Source organism: Macrobrachium nipponense, chromosome 26 (genome assembly GCF_015104395.2).
Source record: "Macrobrachium nipponense isolate FS-2020 chromosome 26, ASM1510439v2, whole genome shotgun sequence".
Classification (NCBI taxonomy): Eukaryota; Metazoa; Arthropoda; class Malacostraca; order Decapoda; family Palaemonidae; genus Macrobrachium; species Macrobrachium nipponense.
Window position 1 is genome coordinate 34,493,070 of NC_087215.1, and position 22,352 is coordinate 34,515,421.

The 22,352-nt window shown below is 42.8% G+C and overlaps 2 protein-coding genes across 3 annotated transcripts in view; both read left to right on the forward strand.

The window, feature by feature from the left end:
* LOC135200175 (gastrula zinc finger protein XlCGF17.1-like) overlaps positions 1-22,352 on the forward strand; it is a 235,793-nt gene that overhangs the window by 152,316 nt on the left and 61,125 nt on the right. The gene's annotated exons all lie outside the window — the stretch shown is intronic.
* The window catches only part of LOC135200174 (zinc finger protein 883-like), a 38,487-nt gene that overhangs the window by 9,155 nt on the left and 6,980 nt on the right, over positions 1-22,352 (forward strand). Inside the window, exon 2 of one of the 2 annotated variants that reach the window (XM_064228535.1) lies at positions 16,093-16,146. The exons of the other annotated variant lie outside the window; for it this stretch is intronic. The gene's annotated coding sequence lies outside the window, so the exon portion shown is untranslated. The remainder of the gene's footprint in view (positions 1-16,092; positions 16,147-22,352) is intronic. 2 annotated transcript variants of the gene reach the window in all.

A 22,352-nucleotide genomic window follows, 5' to 3' on the forward strand; every position in this document is an offset into this window, starting at 1 on the left:
TCTAGTAATATTCAATCATTTGCCTTCATTTTTGAACAAATTGGAAGTCTCTAGCACAGTATTTCGATTTATGGTGAATTTGTGAAAAAATCTTTTTCATTCCCTCCACGCTCAGAATCTCTGCCTCAAATCTCCAAAATGCTTGAGTCACATTGTCGTAATATTTGCACGGGTTCATATTAGCCATTATATAGAGATTTATATAGGAAAATGTGCGCAATTTAAAGTAGAATACAAAAAGAAAAAAAAATAATTCATGGTCGTAGCTTTTATCGTTTTTGAAATGTTTGCATATAAATCACGATAAATAGAAACAATTAGATGGTTGGTCAACTTTGACTTGACCGGAATGATCGAAAAACGCATTTGTAAGCTAAAACTCTTACAGTCTAGTAATATCCAATCATTTAACTTCATTTTTAAACAAATTGGAAGTCTCTAGCACAGTATTTCGATTTATGGTGAATTTTTGAAAAAAAACGTGTTCCTTCTCTCCGCGCATGGAATCTCTGCCACAAATCTCCGAAATGCTTACGTCATATTGTCGTAATAGTATTTGCACCATTTCATATTAGCCATGATATAGAGTTTTATATATATATGAAAATGTGCACAATTTAATGTAGAATACAACAAAAAATAAATCATGGTCGCAGCTTTTATCATTTTTGAAATATTTGCATATAAATCACGATAAATAGAAAAAATTCGATGTTCGGTCAACTTTGACTCGACCGAAATGGTCGAAAAACACAATTGTAAGCTAAAAATCTTAGTCTAGTAATATTCAATTATTTACCTTAATTGTGCAACAAACAGGAAGTCTCTAGCACAATATTTCGATTTATGGTGAATTTTGAAAAAACTTTTTCCTTCCCTCCGTACGCGTATCTCTGCCCCCGCAAATCTCCGAAATTTTGTTGAGTCACTTTGCCGTAATATTTGCAGCCCCGTTATATTTAGCCGTTAGATATGATTTCATATATAGAAAACGTTGTGTCAATTTTTATGTATAATAACATCTTAAAATAATTCATGGCCGTAGCTTTCATCATTTTTGAAATATTTGCATATAAATCACGATAAATAGAAAAAATTCGACGTTCGGTCAATTTTGACTCGACCGAAATGGTAAAAAACGCAATTTTAAGCTAAAACTCTTACAGTCTAGTAATATTCTATCATTTATCTTCATTTTGAAATAAATTGGAAGTCTATATCACTATATTTCGATTTATGGTGAATTTTTGAAAAAAAAAAACTTATTCTTTGCGGTATCTCGGCCGCAAATCTCCGAAATTCTTGAGTCACATTGTTGTAATATTTGCACCGTTTCATATTAGCCGTTACATAGAGTTTTGTATATAAAAATGTGTGCAATTTCATGTAGAATACAACAAAAAACAATTCATGGTCGTAGCTTTATAATTTTTGAAATATTTGCATATAAATCGCGATAAATAGAAAAAATTCGACATTCGGGCAACTTTGACTCGACCGAAATGGTCGAAAAACGCAATTGTAAGCTAAAACTCTTACAGTCTAGTAACATTCAATCCTTTACCTTCATTTTTAAACAAATTGGAAGTCTTTAGCACAGTATTTCGATTTATGGTGAATATTTTATAAAACTTTTTCCTTCCCTCCACACACGGAATCTCGGCCACAAATCTCTGAAATGCTTATGTCACATTGTCGTAATATTTGCACCGTTTTCAATAGCCGTTACATAGTTTTCTATATGAAATGTTGCAATTTCATGTAGAATATAACAAAAGATAAAGCATGTCGTATCTTTTATCATTTTTGAAATATTTAGCATTATAATCACGATAAATAAAAAAATTTGACCTTCGGTCAATTTTGACTTGACCGAAATGGTAGAAAAACGCGATTGTAAGCTAAAACTCTTACAGCCTAGTAATATTCAATCATTTACCTTCATTTTTGCACAGTATTTCGATATATGGCGAATTTAAAAAAAAAAAAACAAAAAAAAAAAAACTTTCTGTAAAAATACAACAAAAAATAATTCATGGTCGTAGCTTTTATCATTTTTGAAAATATTTTTGTCATATAAATCACGATGAATAGAAAAAAATTATCGTTCGGTTAAATTTGACTCGACCGAAATGGTCGAAAAACGCAATTGTAAGCTAAAAATCTTACAGTCTAGTAATATTCAATAATTTATCTTTATTTTGAAACAAATTGGAAGTCTCTAGCACAATTTTTTGATTTATGGTGAATTTATGAAAAACTTATTCCTTCCCTCCGCGCACGGTATCTCGGCCACAAATCTCCGAAATGTTTGAGTCACTTTGTCATAATATTTGCACCATTTCCATATTAGCCGTTACATAGAGTTTTATATATGAAAATGTGCACAATTTAATGTAGAATACAAAACAAAATAAATTATGGTCGCAGATTTTATCATTTTTGAAATATTTGCATATAAATCACCATAAATAGAAAAAATTCGACATTTGGGGAACTTTGACTCAGCCGAAATAGTCAAAAAATGCAATTGTAAGCTAAAACTCTTACAGGCTTGTAATATTCAGTCAATAACCTTCATTTTGAAACAAATGGGAAGTCTCTAGCACAATAGTTCGATTTATGGTGAATTTTTAAAAAAAACTTTTTTTTTTCCGTCCGCGCGTTACGAATTCATGCATCATTTGTGATAATATTTTCTCTGTGTTGCTTTGATCTTTTTACAATTTGTTATATACCAAAATGATCGCAATTTAGTGTACAATACAACAACAAAAAATTAACTCATTAGCTTTAACCACTTTGCTCACAGCAGGATTTGTATACAATTATATATGAATTTTTTTTTTTGTGCTGTCATATACTCCAATATTTATATATGATAATGATATTTGTTTTCATTTCTGATGGTTCCATAGTAAACTTCAGGCAATGACAGAAAAAGGAGCCAAAAATGAGCTCTTAATTTTGAAAACTAAGCGTGTTGTGATTTTTTGAAAAAAAACTTTTTCCGTTCTGCTGCTCACTCCTGAACCCCGCCGGTATACAGGAGACGATTTCTGAAATACCGCTTAGGTGTTTAAGGGTTAACATCAGTGTTGCCAATTGTGGCAAACTTAAATCCGCTAGAGAAGCCTTCAAATTCCGCAATTTTGACCCAAAATCCATCTAGATTTTCTTTTTCCCTAAATAGATTAAGGATAAATCTATATACTTTGCAGAGATCATAGTGCTGATATGTTAGCATAACGATTTTGGGGAAGCGACTACGGCCTCCTCTAGTGGAGAACACTCCTCTCTCCTCGAAGCCTTTCAGTAACCCAAGAGGGAACCCAAGGCCTCAACGGGGCTGCCGAGGTCAGGCCTGGCTGAAGGTCTATTGGACCGGGTGAATGGCCTTGTTTCCAGGCAAGAAAATTCTCTTAGGTCCAATCGTTCGGACAAGCTGCTTCCCCCTCCTCTACCTCAGCAGCGGCACTTCTGTGTGCCCTCGGAGAGGCCTTTAGGGACAAAACAGGTAGACTCGGACCTCGTTTGCCTGGGTCCTGGTCTGTCGCTGCAGCACATTACGAACGAGAGTGTATCTCTCTCTCAGCAGGAAGCAGTGATGCTGGAGGCTACCGTGATGGCAGCTCTTCAGGCAGTCTCCTAGCTAGACCTGTGGTCCTTCACAGTGTCTAGAGTCGCTGCTTCCTCTGGGGCCATTGTCCCAGGGGAAGACTCTGCTTTCAGGTGTGCCAGTCTGGTTGTAGGACTATCTCCTACCTGGGCCACCAGATGGCAAACTTGTGGGCAAACCTTTTGCTCAAGAGACGCAACGCTGTCCTCTCTCAAGTCACAAGGTCTCTTGGTCCTGAGTTGGTACTGGTTTTACCTAACAGACTACTGCTGGGTTCCACCTCTCTTCAACAGAGAACAGGTGGATGCTGCGGTGGACAAGTGCAAAGATGATGAGAAAGACCGACTTGTCCACCAGGCAGTGGCAAAGACCTCTGGTCCTTCGCATTCCACTGCAGCTAGACCCTCCGAGTCTAGCTAGCACCTCCTTGGCCCCTAACAAGACGAACGCTTCTAAGGGAAGCCAAGGAACTACCCAGCCTTCTTCTTCCTCTTCGAGGGGAGTGATGTCACGCCCCTTTCAGCCCTCCTTGCCTTCAGGAGAGGGTGGTAAGGGTAAGAAGGAGAAACACCAGGGTCAGTGTTCACCTCCAGCTGCTGTCATTGGGCAACTTAGTGGCGACATGGAGCAGAGACCTAGGTTGTGGATGTCCTCTGGAAAGGATATCTACTCCCCTGTGAGTAGAAGTCGTGTCAGACTGGTCCCCATGATTCTACAGCCGGACCTTTCTCCCAGACTCGGTTCAAGATGGAGACCACATGAACAATGCTTGCCTCTGCCACGGAGAATAACTTCATGCTTATGGTAGACTTGAAGGATGCATATTTCCAGATACCCATCCACATGTCCTCCCGCAAGTACCTCTGCTTTGTCCTCGGAGAGACGGACTACCAATTCAGGGCTCTGTTTCTGGCTCTCGACCGCTCCCCAGGTGTTCACAAGTGTTCAACCTGGTCTCAGCATGGGCACATTCACACGGGATGTCTATTGAGGTATCTCAACAATTGGCTGGTCCTGGCGAGCTCCCACTCACAGTTGCTACAGGACGGGGATGGACTCCTGGTGTTTAATTGGGATTTAGAGATCCTGATAAATCGCAAGAAGTCCGATCTCGAGCCCAAGCAGAGGTCTTTGTCCCTAGGCATGCTGATAGACATGATAGTAGCAAGAGTCTTCCCCTAGGACTCTCGTATCAACGGGTTCAGGGAGGCAGCGAGGCTGTCCCTGTATCAACAGGAACAGCCTGCCCTGCTCTGGCAGGTCGTGATACATCACCTGTTGTCCTTGAAGAAGCTTGTCCCTCATGGGCGGCTTCACCTTCTGTCTCTCCAGTGGAAACAGAGTACTGGTCTCAGTCCCGTGGCCCCCAGTCTTTTCTCATCCCTCTCTCACAGGAGGTGAGAGAAGACTTGGACTGGTGGCTCAACTACAGGAACCTTGCAATAGGAGTGGATTTCTCCACTCCCCCTCCGGACATGCTTCTGTTCTCGGATGCATCAACCGAGGGATGGGGTGCACACCTGGAGGAGTTGCTGACTGCAGGGGTGTGGGACCTTCACAACAAGCACCTTCACATCAACGTCCTGGAACTCAAGGCAGCCTCTCTGGCTCTGCAGGAGTTTTGGGAACGTGTGATGGGACACTGTGGTGTTGATGAGCGACAACACAGTAGTGGCATATGTCAACAAGCAAGGGGGACTTGCCTCTCTTTAGTATCATCAGTTGACAGTGCAGGTGCACGAGTGGGCAATAGCACACTTGGTAGAGCTGTCAGCCAGATACATTCCAGGCAAGAGGAATGTGGTCGCAGACAAGCTCAGCCGCCAGGATTAGGTGGTAGGGACTGCGTGGTTCCTTCACCAAAACATGGCAGAAAGGTTGTTCAACAGAAGGTTAGAGACCTTCTGCTCTGTTGTTCTGGGACCATGGGCAGCTGCAGAGGACACGTTCCAACACCCACGGGACAAACTCGAAGTTTATGCCTTTCCCCCGTTCTGCATGATTTGAGCAGTGATCAGGAGGGTGCTGATCACTGAATCTTCAGATGATTCTGGTGGCGCTATTTGGTATCCCAACCTTCCGCCTCTTCTCTCTGAGGCACTGAGAGAGATTCCCCCTTGGCAGAACCTGCTGTGCCAGCCACATGTTAAATGGTACCACCAAGCAGTGTCATCCCTGTCTTCATGGCTGGAGGTTATCCACCATCTCTTGCGAGCAAGAGGCTTTTATCATCAAGCAGCAACAGAAATGGCAGGATACCTCTAGACAATCCTCTGCCACGGTATACCAGGGAAAGTGGGCCGTCTTTTGTGGTTGGTGTCATAGATGGGGTATCTCTCCAGTTGGAGCCACTCTTCAGCAGGTCACAGATTTCCTCATCTTCCTTCACCAAGAGAAGCTCCTCTCCGTATCAGTTGTAAAAGGCTACAGGGCCACACTGCCCTTAGCCTTGAAGCTGAAGGGTATTGATATCTCATACTCCGAGATATCATTTGTCATAAGGTGCTTCGAGTGGTCTTGCCCACCCAGGGATCTCAGGCCTCCTGAGTGGGACGTGACTCTCGTGTTGCAGAGCCTAACTCGTGCCCCGTACAAGCCCCTTTGAGAGTTCTCAGACAGTGACTGTGCCTCAAGACCATCTTTCTATTTGCCCTGGCATTGATGAAGAGAGTTGGCGAACTACATGGTATTTCTTACGATTTAAAACACCTTAGGGGATGGGGATTGGTTACGATCGACTTCGTCTTGAACTTCATAGAGAAGACTCAGAATCCATCTGTCCATGACACCAGATTCGAGTCCTTCACCATCCCCTCCCTGAATGACTTCGTTGATGATAACCCAGACAAGATGCTGCTTTGTTCTGTTAGAGCACTAACTATGGCGCTACCTGAAGAGAACTCGACATCTCCGGCTGAGTGTTGACGACTCATTTTAGCACGAGGTTCCAAGAGAGAGGTGTCCAAGAACACTACAGTGGGCCCCCCGTATTCGCATTCTCCGGATTCGCGGACTCGCTGATTCGCGGATTTTTATCTGGACCATATCTACCCATTATTTGCGGTGAATTTGCCTATTTGCGGGATTTTCCGACGATAAATAATCACTAATTAGTGTATTTTGATGCTATTTTCATTCCTAAATACATTTTTATGATACAAAAATGATTCACTAATTTTAAAATATTAATATTGATCAAATCTGTATTAGTAAGTTTAATAAGATTAAATATCACATAATAATAATAATTTTCATACAATCAACTTACCTGTCAGATATATACATAGCTAAGACTCCGTCGTCCCCCGACAGAAATTCAAATTCGTTTCGCCCACTCGCTACAGGTAGGTCAGGTGATCTACCGGCCCTGCCCTGGTGGCAGGACTAGGAACCATCCCCGTTTTCTATCATATTTTCCTCTGTCACCGGTTGGTATCAACATTGTTGTTATTACCTCCTGACTTGGATTCTTTTTTCAACATTTGATCAACGTTTTTCGGCTTTTTGGTGACGTATTTGGATCGTGTTTTGGCATTCGCTACTGTGGACTGTTTTTGGAATAACTCTTTTGGATTTTTCTCAGATATGTCTGATTCTAATGTGAGTGTGAGAATGTGTGTGAATGTAGGCTGCAGGGTGAGGATACCGAAAGCTTTTCGGTTTGATCCTCACACTGTATGCCGTAAATGTAGGGGGGTTTCATGTTCTGCTATTAACACTTGTAAGGAATGCGAGGGTTTGAATGCAGAAGAATGGAAGACTTTGACTTCTTATTTGAAGAAGTTAGAGAGGGATAGAGTTAGACGACTGAAAGGTGTGAATTCAAGGCCTATTGAGCCTTTCACTGATAATTCAACCCTACTACTGTAGATTCTCCCTATAAATCTCATTCTCAGAGTGTCTTTTCGGATTCGGCATCGGAAATCGCCAATCTGAAAGCGACTATTCGAGACATGAAGTCCAAAATGGCGGACTCGAAAGGTAAGGCTAGTGATAGTGAACATTTTAGTGAAGTGAGTCCTATCAGTGTTGTGGAGGGGGTGGCGTTTGATCGTCCCTGCGCGCTCCCAGCCTAAGCCTCTTCCAAGCTCACATGCCCAGAGGAGAAGGAAAGTCGAAAGCCTTAAGGAGGTCGTGGGGAATCCCCAACGGTCAGCGTCCCTTCAGCTAGCTCTGCTTCATGGCAGCCAGCTCAAAGGGCGCTATAGAAAAAGTTCGTCCTTCGCGAGTGTTTCTCGTCCTCTACCCTCTCCCTCACCTAACGAGGGTGGAAGGAGAGTCGAACTTATCGAGACCGCTGAAGCGTCATATGAAGCAAGACATTGATTCAAGCCCAAGGAGCGCTTCTCGGATGACGCCCCCCACCCCGTCTGCTATTAAGAAGGCGAAGGTGGCTTGTCAACGTCATCTGACGCTTTATGAGGAAGTACCCCCATCATGCTTTCTTCCCCGAGTGATGACGAGAGGCGTCATGCACTAGATGTAGGAGAAGCGTCCAAGAAAGATATTATGGCGGTTCAGGAAAAAACAACTGTCATCTCGTTGTGGGAGTTTTAGCGCCCCGTCGGAAGGACGTGACGCTTCCAATTAAGAAGTCTCGTCCTCTCGCACCTGCTCGAAAGACGTCTTTTAGAAGTGAAGCGTCAATTCAAGCGGATCTTAGACGTGACGCTCCGTCCAAAATTGTGACGCCGAGTAGGAAGCCCTTAGAGAGCGAAGCGTCTTCCCAGACACGAAGCGTCATCAAGACTGTCACAAGAGACGTCATACATGACGCTCGGAGAGCGGGAAGCGTCATACAAGACGTCTTCTAAAGCAGCGAGAAGAACCGCAGGTTGTGACGCCTTCCAAGTCGATCAAATCGGGAAAAGGAAAGACTTTCATTCCCTTAGCCCCTCTCCGATCAGGAGTTTTTTTGTCTCCTCCAGAAGAGGAAAGTTCTGAAAGGAGAACAGAAACTCAGGATTATCACGAGTTGGAGCAAAACTCGGATGATGACGATCATGGAAGAGGAGGGCTTGTCCAACTATAAGGTGTTGACTACCCTGCTTGCTTCGGAGGAATACGGAGACGAGTTGACTCCGGCTGCTCCTCCTTCTCCCGCTGCTCGCTCTTTTCGAGTGCGAAGGCGAAGAAGCCTTCGTCTTTTCTGAAGATGAAGCCCACCATCTCGATGAAGCGGGCTTTACACGCCTTAGAACGCCTGGATGAAGTCGAAGAAAATAAGACTTAGTCAGGACAGTATTTTGCATGCCTCCAGCAAGGTTAGCTGGGAAAAGAGCGGATATGGTACAAGACGGGGGAGGATTTGGGTATCGCTCTCCCTTCTTACTACAGAGGCAAGACTTTTCGACGTTAGTTGACGCTTCAAGGCTGTCCAAGTCTTAATTCTGCCTCGCATTACATGGAGTATTTCGGAACTGGATCATCTCCTCAAGGGACTTTTCCATGTATTGGAAGTCTTCAACTTCTTAGATTGGTCCCCTTGGGGTGATGTCCGAAGAAAGCTCACGATTCGCAGGGAATCGAACCTGAAGCCCTGTTATGCATTTTTGTCTTGCATCGACAAAGCAGTACAGGATGGATCTTTGGAAGTCTCTTCATTATTTGGAGCAGGTCTTTTTGAAGAAAAGGACAGTGTATGGCGCCTTCTTAACAAAGGCAGTCTCGCATGCTCAGAGGCAGCTCTACTATATGCACCTCTGTCGGACTATTTGTTCCCTTCTAAGTTAGTGAAGGACGTAGCTCACTCTTTAACTGAGAAGGCGACACAGGATCTTCTGACGCAGTCAGCTAGGAAGAAGAAACCTGCTTTAGTTTCGGACAAGAAAGAACCTAGCACTTCTATGCAGCCCTTTCGAGGTGGTCCGATCTCCAGACCTCCGCGAGAAGGAGGAAGGCTCCAGAGAGAAAGAGGTAGGTCCGCCTTTCGTCCCTTTAAAAAGGGAAAATGAAACATTTCTCCTCCAAGCACCAGTAGGGTGCCAGGCTCCTGGGATTCGTGGAGGCCTGGACACTGATATACGCAGACGCGTCTTCACTAAATATCATAAGGAAGGGATATCGTTATCCTTTCCTGAATACTCCGCCCCTAACATCAATACCAAGGGAACTATCAGCCAAGTACAAGGATCCTGTGCTGAGGGATACTCTTCGATCGATGGTGGAACAAATGTGGGACAAGAGTGCAGTAGAACTAGTACTGGATCAAAACTCCCGGGGTTTTACATCGCCTTTTTCTAGTGGCGAAAGCCTCGGGAGGCTGGAGACCAGTAACTAGACGTCAGCGCTCTGACAAATTTGTTCAGAAGGAGAAGTTCTCCATCGAGACTTCTGCTTCAGTCCTAGCGTCATTACGACAAGGAGATTGGATGGTGTCTCTAGATCTCCAAGACGCCTAACTTTCACGTCCCGATCCACCCTTCGTCGAAGAAGTACCTCCAGTTCATGAACGGGGGAAGGATCTTTCAGTTCAGAGCCTTGTGTTTCGGTTTCTGTCCACAGCTCCTCAGGTCTTCACAAGCCTGATGAGGAATGTGGCGAGATTTCTTCATCTCAAAGGAGTGAATGTCTCGATGTACCTAGACGACTGGCTCATCAGGGCCAGATCGGAGAGACAGTGTTTGGAGGACCTAAAGTTAACTCTGGATTTGACCAATGGCGTTTGGGATTACGCTGGTGGAACCTCGAGAAGTCTCAGCTGACCCCCAGACAAGAACCTAGTCTATCTGGGGATTTCGGATGGATTCCCTTTTATCGGGGAGTTTTTTCGAGTTTTTTCCTTCGCAAGAGGAGAAACCGCAAAAGGTTTGTTTGAGGATAATCTCTCTTCTTCCTTTAGAGAAAGCAGCAAACTGTCAGCAGAGGGAATGGTTTGAGCCTTGGGGCTGGGACGACTTTCCTCGCTGGAACAATTCTTCCCCTCATCGGAAGACTTCATATCCGTCCCACTTCAATTCTTTCCTTCCTCAAGAAGTCTTGGAGCTAGGAAAAACGGTCAAACCTTGTCGGACGTTTTTACCCATTCCAGTGGAGGATAAAGGCCACACCTACAGTAGGGTGGTTGCTACCTCTGGAAGAGAACAAAGGGAAATCTCTTCTAAGAACACCAGAACCCATAACCTAGTGGTTGTTCTCCGACTCATCGGAGACGGGTTGGGGAGCGAAACATTAGGTGCCTCAGGAGGAAGTGTCAGGTGCACCTGGGAACCAGCAACAGGTGTCCTGGCACAAAATTGTTGCAAAGACGCTCCTTGCGCCGTCAACCTGGCTTTGAAGAGCCTTAAGAACCTCTGGTGGTGAGAGACAACGATGTGCAACGTAAACGTGGACAACACCACCGGCCCACTTGGCCTACATTGCGGAAACATGGGAGGGACACACTCCTCGTTCCTTTACCGAACTCCACGAGGGACCTATTACTTTGGACGTTCTCACAGGAAAAACATTCTCCCTGCTGACAAGGTTCGTACGGGAGGGGTAAGGAATGTTGAGGGAAGCGGAACCAGGCTGCAGACAGGAGGAACAGGGTCCTTCATACAGAATGGACTCGTGCAACGATAAGTTGTGGTCTCGATCTCTTGGTCTCTGTGGGGAAACTCCTCATTGTGGATCTCTTCTCAAACCATACATTTTCAAAAAGGCTCCCAGTGTTTTGGGGGCATACGGGTCCGTTGGAAGGACCCAACAGAGCAATTATGGTAGACCCTTCCTTCCGGCATAAAACCTGGTCTTCGAGATGGACTGTTTACGCTTTTCCCCCATTCAAAATGCCTGGTGTTAGTATTGAAAAAAGTTTGTGGGCGTCAAAAGAGACAGAGGATGGACTTTAATAAAGCCCCCTTTTTGGCCGGCCCAGGAATTGGTTCCCACGGAGGTGGTAGAAGTGGATCGTAGACTTTCCAAGATCCCTACCCAGAAAGGACGGATTCTTCTAAACAAACCAACCAACTTCAAGACAGGTACCATTCTAAAACCCTCCCCGCTCTCGTCTCTGAACTGCCTTTCGACTATCGAAAAGACTTGTCAGAGCAGAGAGGCTTTTCTCCGCGAAGTGGCAAAGCCGCGAAATCTGCGAGAAGCTCGCTAGAACCTCCACTACGAAATAGGTATACCAGTCGCAAGTGGGAGGGTCCTTTAGAAGGTGGTTGTAGAGCCAAGAACGGTTGTCCTCCTCCTCTACCTCTATAGCGGAAAATTGCCTGATTTTCATTGCTATTCCTGATGAAGTGTAAAAATCTCATCTAGCCGATTATCCACAATAAAGGGATACCAGGAGTATGCTCATCGGCTGGGTATTTCATGGAACAGAGGTTTAGATTTAGAATCTGGGCAAATAAAAACAGAGATCTCCACGATCTCATTAGATCTTTTGAGACTTCAAAGTCTTCGGAACCAGTACCCTCCGAACTGGAACCTTGGACGTTAGTCCTCAAATATCTGTCTTCGGATAGAGTTCGAGCCCTCCCGCATCGCGCATCATTTTAGAGACATAAACTAGAAAACAGAAAATGGCCTTATTTCTTTTTATCGTTTTAAGCGACGGACGGCAAAAGAAATTAGTGAGTTACAAGCTTGCTGGCAGGAATAAAAGTAAGGCTTCAAGGGAGAGACTCGGCGGATTTGGCTCCGTTTAAGACCGTCTGTTTTTAGCGAAAAAACAGAGAATCCCACGAATCCCTGGCCCTAGGTCAGTTCGAAGTCAAAGGAATGTTCTAGTCCCTCGTTAGGCAAGGAAGCGCCCAGAGAGGTGCTTCTTATGCCCTGTTAGAGCTCCTGAAGTTCTATCTTCAGAGGAAGCGTCAGTTTGGGAGCCGCTCTAGACAAGGTTCTTTGGTGCGCGGTAAAAGACCCCACAAGACTGATGTCAAAGAATGCTCTAGCGTTTCTTTGTAAGAAAACGTCATTACGGACGCTCATAAGGTTCTGTCCTGTAACTGAAACAATTACAAACTACTGAGGGTAAAAGCTCCTGGAAAGTACGAGCGGTTTGCGACGTCCTCTCTCAGTTTTATAAGAATATGTCGGCTTAAAAACCATTAATCGATAACGAACATATTGGAGATGCAACTCCAGTATTTGCACTCTCATTACCTTGGAAACAGACCGTGCGACGTGTGACGTATGAGAAGTGCTTTTTGTCTCTAGGTCCTATCGTATCGGCAGATACGAATTCTGGGTACGGGCGGAAGCCTACACCATCCTTAAACATTGTAATAACTGTTCTTCTGTTTGGATATGGTTGAGAATCTCTTCGAACAATGGAGGCTTCAGGCTTCGTACGGGCCGGCCGCGGCGATCTATGTTGCTTTTCATAAGGAGAATTCTCGTCATATCCAATTAGTTGAGTATAATTTTTTTTTGGAAAAATTATGTATGTGTGCGTATGTGGTTTTTTTGAGTTACGGTTGTTTGCTGACGAGTTTGTCGGGGATAACTCGGTAACAATCCTTTGTTCTAACCCATGCCCATGGTTAAGGATCAGGTGGTCGGGATTGGTTCTTGTGTGCTCCGTTCATAAGGTTTGTATTGTCATATAAGTGGAATCAGCACCCATTGACAAAGTCCTTTTAGGCTCATGCTGAGTAAGTGGGTAAGAACCCCATCTCGGCAGACCCACAAGGAAGCTCTTGGCCATAGATCACATATCCTTCCGCTAAAGTTTCTTGAGGTGATGCAGAGTCTAGCTTGGGCCAAACACCCACCAAGTTCTACCCACCTATCAGGTAAGGAACCAAGGGTTTTATTTCTATTACCTACAACGTATTGTTGTTTACCTGTCTATTCCATATAGTAGCTGTCTCTTACCGCCTCCACCGACAGGTGCCAATCAGCTATGTATATATCTGAACAGGGTAAGTTGATTGTATGAAAACTGATTATTGTTATGTACAATAAAGTTTATTCCATACATACTTACCTGGCAGAATATAAATATTAATTAAAGGCCCACCCAGCCTCCCCCTGCAGGAGACAGGTGGAAGAGAGAAAATATGATAGAAAAAACGGGGGGGATGGGTTCCTAGTCCTGCCAACCCAGGGCAGGCGGTAAGATCAACCCTCTGACCCTACCTGGTCGCGATAGAGTGGCGCGAAATTTGAATTTCTGTCGGGGTGGACGACGGAGTCTTAGCATTGATATATTCTGCCAGGTAAGTATGTATGAAAACGTTTATTGATAACAAATAACAATATCATTTTCTCTCCCTCTCTTCTTACAGAAGATGTATGCTTTTTTGTATGATAAATGATTTACTACATTTTCAAATATAATTAATATTAATGTAAAGAGCAATCACTTCAATAAAAAGAATCTTACAGTGAATTAGTAAAGATTTTGTTAGTTTAAAATTTTAAAATTTTAAAAAAATTAAAAAAAATAAGAATGAAGGGAAATCCCAGTCCTTCACACATCGTTTCTTTTGAACTTCCCAGCTCTCTCTCTCTTCCTCCTCTTCTCTCTCTCTCTCCTCTCTCTCTCCGCTCCACCTTCTCATCTCCTCTCTCCTCGACTCTTCTCTCTCCTCTATCCTCTCTCTTCTTCTCTTACAGAGATGTATGTTTTTTGGGAATGATAAACATGATTTACACTAAATTTTCAAATTATCAATATTAAATAGTAAACCAAGCTAATAATTAAATTCTAATTAAAGAAAATACTTAAAAGTGAATATTAGCAACGATTTTAGGTTTATAAAAATGAAAAAAATTGTGTAAGAATGAAAGGAAAATGCATTTTTATCCGGCTGTTGTCTTGTCTTTGAAACTCCACGTAGCCAAGCTGAAGTTGGGCTGGGGTCCAACAACAGTGTGTTAGCCTTATCAGGATCATGAAAAATTGTCTTCTCTCTCTTCTCTCTCTCTCCCCTCTCTCCATCATCATCCTCTCTCTCTCAACTCCCTCCCACCCCCCGCCGTCTCCTCCTCTCAACTTCAGTTCTCCTCTCCTCCTCCTCTCTCTCTCTCTCTCTCCTCTCTGTCTTTTACTGAGATGAGAGAATTTCTAATGGTACACATGTCCGTATGTTTTTAATTAATTTATTTCCGCATAATAATAATATAATTATAAAATGAATTACAAAAAATTCATATTGTGATGAGTATTTTTGATTAAAGATGTACCAATTAATCCTGTCCATTTCAGTCCTTTTAAATAAAGGATAAACTCTCTCTCTCTCTCTCTCTTCTTGCCAACAACGAGATACTAGTTTACCTGTATCCATAGGGTGGCTAACCTTGGCCCTCTGTTTGAGCTGGAAATATTAAGTTTAATGAAATTAAACAGTAAAAATAATAACTCTCTCTCTCTTCTCCTCTGTCGTCGATCTCTTCTTCTCCTCGTCTCTCTCCCTCTCCTCAGGCTCTCTCTCTCTCTCTCATCATCCTCTCTCTCTCTCTCTCTCTCTCCTCTCTCTTCTTATGGTAGATTTATTTTTTTTGTAGAGTAAATAAAGTAATTTTACCTTACTAACTAATTTTCAAAATATTCAATAAGATTAATTAAAAAATAAGCGATTCCCAGTCTTTTTATTCCACTTAGAGGAAAGGTGGGCGGGGCAAGTAAATAACCAATTGATATAACGGAATTGGCGGAGGGTGGGAAAGGATCGGAGTTTAGTCCTCTCTCCTCTCCTCTCTCTCTCCTCGCTCTCTCTTCTCTCTCTTCATTATTATTCTCTATGTTCTCAGAAATAATTTCATAATTTCCACTCCTTGCTGATAAGTCAAGATACATGATGTTTGCCATCCCAATGGCCTCCTCTCTCTCTCTCTCTCTCTCCTCTCTCTCTTGGCTGTTATTGGCTGTAATGTAATATTTTTTATGGTAAAAATGTTTAAGATTGAACTTTGAAATGATATTAATAATATAATAACCTCAAATATTTAACTGCCAGTAATAGGTTAGTAATTTTAGGTATATTTAAAGTAGGAATTTGTTATTAAAGGTGATTACATTTGGTATCTGGAAACTTTCAAGATAGGCAAGTTATAAGCCTTTTTAGTGGTGTTTTAACTTTCCGCCGGTTTTAACTATTCACAGGGGTGTCTGGTACACATCCCCCGGGAAAACGGGGGAACACTGTATACATATCTTATGGCTTCATGAGATGATCAAGAAGGTGTACTCTGCTGCTAGAAACGATACCGGTACACTTCGTCCGAGAGCTCACAAGGTTAGGGACATTGCCTCGTCCCTCGCATTCCGTAAGAACCTGCTGGTTCATCAGGTTTTAAAGGTGGGGTTCTGGGCACACCAGACCACCTTCACCTCTCATTACCTTTGGGATATTACCCACAGGTCCTTGGACACCTTTTCCTTGGGACCAGTTGTGGCTGGTCAACAAGTTGTGTAGCTTACCTAGCTCCTCTAAGTGGACAGAATTGCATCTCTCTTTGTTGTATGGTATGAATGAGTATGACTGTAGAGTGAATGACTCTCCTTTTATTTTTTTTATCCTACTCTTTCCCTTCAGGTGGAGAGTACTAATGCAGACCGTTATACATGCTGGACCGAGCAGCCAATGCAGGTAAGACACTCCTTGGAGTAACCTATCTATTTTCTTTAATTAGTAGTTAATAGAAGTAAATACCTGCCCATTCCCTTCACAAGGCAGGGAAGAAGGACTTGGACATAAGAGATCACTCAGATTCCACCCACCAATCAGTGTCTTCCTATCGTAAAGGACCAAGGGTTTGTATATCATGTAGGAACAAATCACAATTTCTGAAGGTAAATTGTATTTTTCCTAGCTATACAAATCTGAGGTCCTTTACACAAACTGCCTACCTCATGCCACCCCTAAATCTGCTACCTGGGCCAAAAGCAAATTGGAATGTTACGTCCGGTTGAAAGGACTACCAAGAACCGGACTGGTAGTTTACTACTGAACCATCTTGTTAAAGATTTCAGCAGTCTAAAATCCTCTACCACCGCCTACCAGACTGACCAGTCAATTTTCCTCAGCTGATGTTTCAGACTTGATCCTTCTTCTTCTGAGATATCTGTGACCTGGATGGCAAATTACAGTCATACCCCAACATACGAAAGTCCCTATGTACGAAAAATCCAGGTTACGAAGGCAAAGACGAAGATTTTTTTGCTTCTGTGTACAAAAATAATTCAGGTTGTGAAGGTGTGTATGTACTGTTAAGTCCGAGATTCGCCCGGGCCGCTGAGAGCAATTTTAAAACTCGCACGCCGCCAACTCAGTAGACTCGCCACCATCCTCCCGCTCTCCGCCGTAAGATCCTGCTCTCCTATTGGTCAGCATCTGTCCCATCATGCATCTATGTAAAGGCATTCCTCGACCATTTCGTTTGGGCAGCGCTATCCTTCACACCTGGAATTTGTTCGTTCACATAGATTTCATTTGTTAATGTAAATTCGTGTTAGTGATTTTGCTTTCGCTGTACTGTAAGTTACTTTATCGTGTTGTGTGTGAACTTAATTTATTTGAGATGAATCTTACCTACTGTTAAAGTAGCTATGTCTCCCCTCCGATTAGGCGAGTCGGCATTCAAACAAAAAAATCGAATGGCTGCTCAGATGACTGTCTAGTTTACCTGTTTGCCACCAGGTGTGTTTCGAATGTTTTAGCCTTTGCAGAATTCTCCTTGCCGCCATTGCGGCTAGGCGATTGTTGGTATTCTATGAAGTTTGGCTGTTTTACACCTGTTTACGGTATTGCAATTTCATTTTCCTTGGATATCTTCCACCGGAAGTAAAACCAATAACATCAGGCTATGTAGGAATGTTTTGGTGTAACCAGGATGGTGAAATCGGAAGTTTATCAACATTCCTTTGTACTGGCAGGGGTACAGGGTGTGATTTTGGAACTACTAGATGTGAAGAATGTAGGGAATTGTTCTGAGAAATTTATGCCTGAATATGTCAGATATAGGAAGACTGGAACTAATAGATTGCGAAAGCAATTAAATCAGGGCTTAAACCTGTCAGGCTATCCCTACTCAGACTAGGCATTTTAGTAGGCTAGTATTGACTTTCATTGTAGCTCCGCCTTCTATTCCCCATTTGGTTCAGGAAAAACGTAATGAGAAGTTAGAACATTAACCTATTTTTAGTTCTAATACAATTTGAACTTAGTTCGTAACGGGAACGTTCCAAATCCCTCCAGTGTGCGCTCATTTTTGTGTTCCCTGTTAGAAGTGAGGTGTTGGTGCCCTTGTCTGTATGTAGCCCGAGCCTAGGACTGCCCTGCGACAGTTGGATACGTCCGCTGCCAGGGAACCGGATCGATTCTCAGGACGATGGGATTCTGTGCCTTCCAATACCTACTTCGCCCTTTTCATGATCTGAACCTCGTTTAAATCGTTCGCCAAAGGACCGTTAAAGAGCTCACATAAGGACCGTTTCGGTAAGCGTCAATGCTCGCTCCGTAGGCGCATTCTGTCGTCTTCAACACCTAGTTTGAGGTGTAAGCATGCATAGGCTTAATAATATATGATATAGGTGTAGACATTTTATTGAGACGATAATGTATCTGTAGCGAGTTTTACATGCTTAGACTCAGTCGACTGTTTACCTCTCATGTTTTGGTTATTCTAAATTCTTGTATGCTAGCCTATTCCTTTTTCTTCGTAATGCTTGTGTTTGTTCTTTGCGTGCTTCCTCTTCGGCTATCGGCAAATCTCTTACTAATGCCTCGATTAATGTTTCTCTTTCAGTCTACACTGTCTGTAGTATCTACAGTTCTTGCCGAGTTAGATATTCTAGCTTCAGAGATTTCTAACTTAGTTTCATATAGGAATGCTTTCAAGTATGTACGATCGCTTTCGGACGAGGCGGGAGCGTTGCTGTAACTCCTCTCCCACCGCCTCCCACTTTTGGCGCCTCGTGCGGACTGCGGAGCCAGGGTTCCCAGACGTACGATAATTATCATATGAGTACGATAATTTGACCCTCTGTACGATAAACGATTATTAATCAAAATATGATAATTTGAAGAGATTTGGTACGATAATTTGGTCTGATACATATGGGAACCCTGCTGTGGACGTTGTTGACTCGTGTGAACGCAGTTGAATTATGGGGAGTGGGAACTTGGCCGAGTCTCGAGTCGCTTAAACTGTCTTGGTCTCAATGAGTCGTCGTGGATTCGATACAGCACTCAGCTGCTGTCACCTCTTATCGACAAGTGTCGCTTTTTGTCGCCAAGGGTTGCGGAGAAAGAGCAATCCTTTAAGCTCTTTGTTTACCTCCTGTCGGCAGCTGTCTCCTTCTGTTGCCCACTGACGGAAGAAGAGTTTGAATGGAATTGGAGGAACTCGTTTTGGGCCGGTCGGCGTTTGTTGCCACATTACGCCTTCCTGTATTCTCATTTTGTTGAGGATAGAGGCCACATAGAGAATACAATATCTTGATTGTCTTAGGTATTTTGGTGAGCGTATTTTGACGCACTCTAAATATTGGAGAAGACAACCAACGCTTTCTCCAATTTGAGAGCATTTTGTAACTTTTCTTATCCTCGGACACAATCTCCCTTTGTGTCTGCCTTGGCTTGTCGTCTTGTCTTTTAAAGTCGCGGAGAGCCGAAGGCCGCCTTTTGTTGTACAACGCTTATTGGTCCTTTAACTGTCTTTAATAGGAAGTTCACTTTCTTTCACTTTCCTGTGGGGAAATGAACTTGAGACAGATAGACATGCTGATGGATTTTCAGTCTAACTTGAGTTATTATCTTCTATTTACGTTGTCTCGTCTCTGCGACTTCTTAGAGAGGTGGAGACGCCAACCCAGCGGGAGGTTTTAGCAAGGAAACAAGTAACTCATTTCTGATGGTGCAGGGTAATGTCCTCATGCTTATACTCACTCTGTTTGGAAGTGAGAACACTTTCGCTTCCTGTCTGATTATGTATTTCGGGATTATCTATTGGTAGTCTTATTTTATACCTTTCGGGGATAAGTGCAGATTCAGGTTCTGGGATATGGATAGTTGCAGCCTCCTAACATACATGGAGAGACTTGGGACCAGTATGTTATATGGTGGAGACGGTGAAGGGCAGTTGTGATTCTTTGTGATTGTCCTCCACTGGTTTATTCTCCTTCTTATAGCTTCCCTTGTCTTCAGCAGAGATCTCTCATAAGTCTCTTTTAGTAGGAGATTGTATATAGAGGGAATGATGGTCCAAGGGTAATTCTTTAGGAAGACACCCATAAGTAATAGGAGATATTCTTGGACATTTGGAGACAATAACAGTAAGTGTCTGCCCATATACTTGTTGGTTTTCTAGCATGGTTTTAGTGCCTTTCCAAAGAATGGTCAGACTTATGGTACACATGCAGAATGTATTCATTCCACTTACCATACATCCACAGTCATGCAAGTTCCTTCAAAGGGTTTTTACTAGAAGGTATTGCTGTTCTGTGCACTTTGTTTGGGTTAGTGTGCAGCCCTCTGTAAGTTATGTCAGGGACTTGTTGCCGATTGGTAGATGGTGTCAACTTTACGCAAGACACTTATACTGAATCAGTTATTCAAGTTAGCCCACTCTGTCAACAGTATTCCAAAGGCCAAGGACCTGTTGCTTCTTCTGGCCCAATTTCTATGCACTATATTGTTAATTCTTTATATCCCCATTCTTATCTATGGGGATGATATTTAATTATGCATGCTTGTCGGTCAAGATGAATAGGCATGTGCTGCTTGAAGACTTTAGACCGGAAAGAAACTTCCTATATGGTAAGGGCTTTTCCCCATTAGGAAACATGGCCTTATGGGTTATTTTCAGATAATCATGCTCAATTAATGTATGGTTTCAGCATAAGAATTACAACTTACAAATAACTTTCATTACATTTGTAAGTACGTAATCCAGAACCAACTTTGGCTCCAGGACTGTAGGAGGGACACTTTTACCAGGAATAGTCCATTTGGTTCTTAAACCTAAGTCCAAGTTTTGGTCTTTTCCCTCTGTCATGCAACACAGAGTTTAACTAGTGTCATTAACCTTTCATGCAACATAGAATGGTCAACTACACCTGGTATAACTTTTTAGATGTCAGGGCAGTGGAAAGACATCAGGATGCTTAGCAGGTTTATTCCCGGTCAGAAACAAAGTCTTTGTGGGAAGTTTGCTGCTTTGAGTGAAATGAAACAACATATTGGTTTGATTATCCATTCTGTGGAAGGACAATGTTTTAGCAATTAGGGATTCAGGAAGAACAACTGCCTACAAGGGCCTTGACATCCATAAGTTTGGCACTTGGGTGGATTTAAGGAACACTCGTTTAGCTTCCTAGCATGTAGATGAACAGGGACATCCGAATGATTACTACTACTTTGTTGTCCCTCAGGCTTGAGCAGTGGATGTTTCCTTAAATTTTGTCTAATTCAGACTCATAGGCCTGCCCCTTGTATCTACTCTGAATTCTATTGGGCAATTTCATGTTCAAGAATTGTTTAGTCTCCTGTAGAGCCCTTGTAGCCTCAGGGCAAAACTTTTCAGAATTTCCAATGCTCTTGGTAGATGTCTCATTCTTCCGTTGAGAAGAAATCAGCTCTACTACACAATTCCATACAGTTCCATTGACGTAGGCATCTCCTTAACTGCTTGGAGAGGTTAGAATGTCCCCTCCCAATAATAAGGCCTGGGGTCAGAAGCATTGGTCTGTGTTGCTGAGGGTACCATTCTGGAGGAATTTTCAGCACCTGGAACCTTGTAGACATCAATGTTTTCTGTTTAGAGTAGATAAAACTTTTCACTGTCTACTTCGAAAGTTATCGTTCCATACACACTTTCCTCAGTATTGCATCAAGTACTTTTAGATCTTGCTGAGGACCAGCACTGTAAGGTTTTGAGATTGAAGCCCCTTCATCTCTATATCGTCTCTGGAGCTTAGATGCGAGTCTAAACTTTATCTGAATTTACTGTAAAACCTTTTATTTAGCAGTGGTCAATAAGTAAATTTGCTGTCAGCACCCTTCTTTAAGCTGGTGTAAGGGAATGCTATTTTAGCTTTCTGCCTTAGAGCTGAGGGTGATGTTAAAGCTATACTTTACAACATCTGGTTTTAAGAAAAACAGATGTTGTGGTCAAAGGTTTGCCTGGAAGGGGCAAAAATCAACCTTTTGTTTTATGGTTTTGTTTTGTGGTTTTAGAAAACCTAGAATGTATTTGTGAAGGTTAAGCCTGGAAGAGGCAAAGTTAACCTTTTGTGTTATGATTTTAGAAACTTTGTCAAGGAACACAAGGTCCTCTCTGACATAATGGATAGGCTAGTGAATGAGAACTAGCTCCATATCTTCTACCTTATTGAAGTTAAACATTCATAATGTGAGCAGCAGTTGCAACTTCATTTAGTGTAAAGTCAATTTGTTGCTCCAGAATAGGATTGATGTGTCACAGTAGAAGTACAATTCAGTTTTTGCCTGATCACTACCTTAAGTATACAGAATTGTGTTTGAAGACAGTAAAGCCCTTAATCCTCTACTAGTAGTGGGTAGTCTTTTCCTGAACCGAAAAAGAGCAATTCTTTAGGCTCCTTTGTTTAAATCCCGGGGTTTTAATATTTTGGGGAGCGTGAAGGTACAAATTTTGTATATGAGCGTTCCTTTATATTGTAAAGGTATTCATTTTAAGTGACTGTCGTTTGATAGGGCTTTTGGACCCAGGCACAGGGGTCCCTCATACCGCTTGCGTTTCATGCCGGCTGAATCGAAGCGGTTTTCTCCGCAAGGCTACTCTTTAGCTCGAATGGCTGAGTGGAATTTAGTCT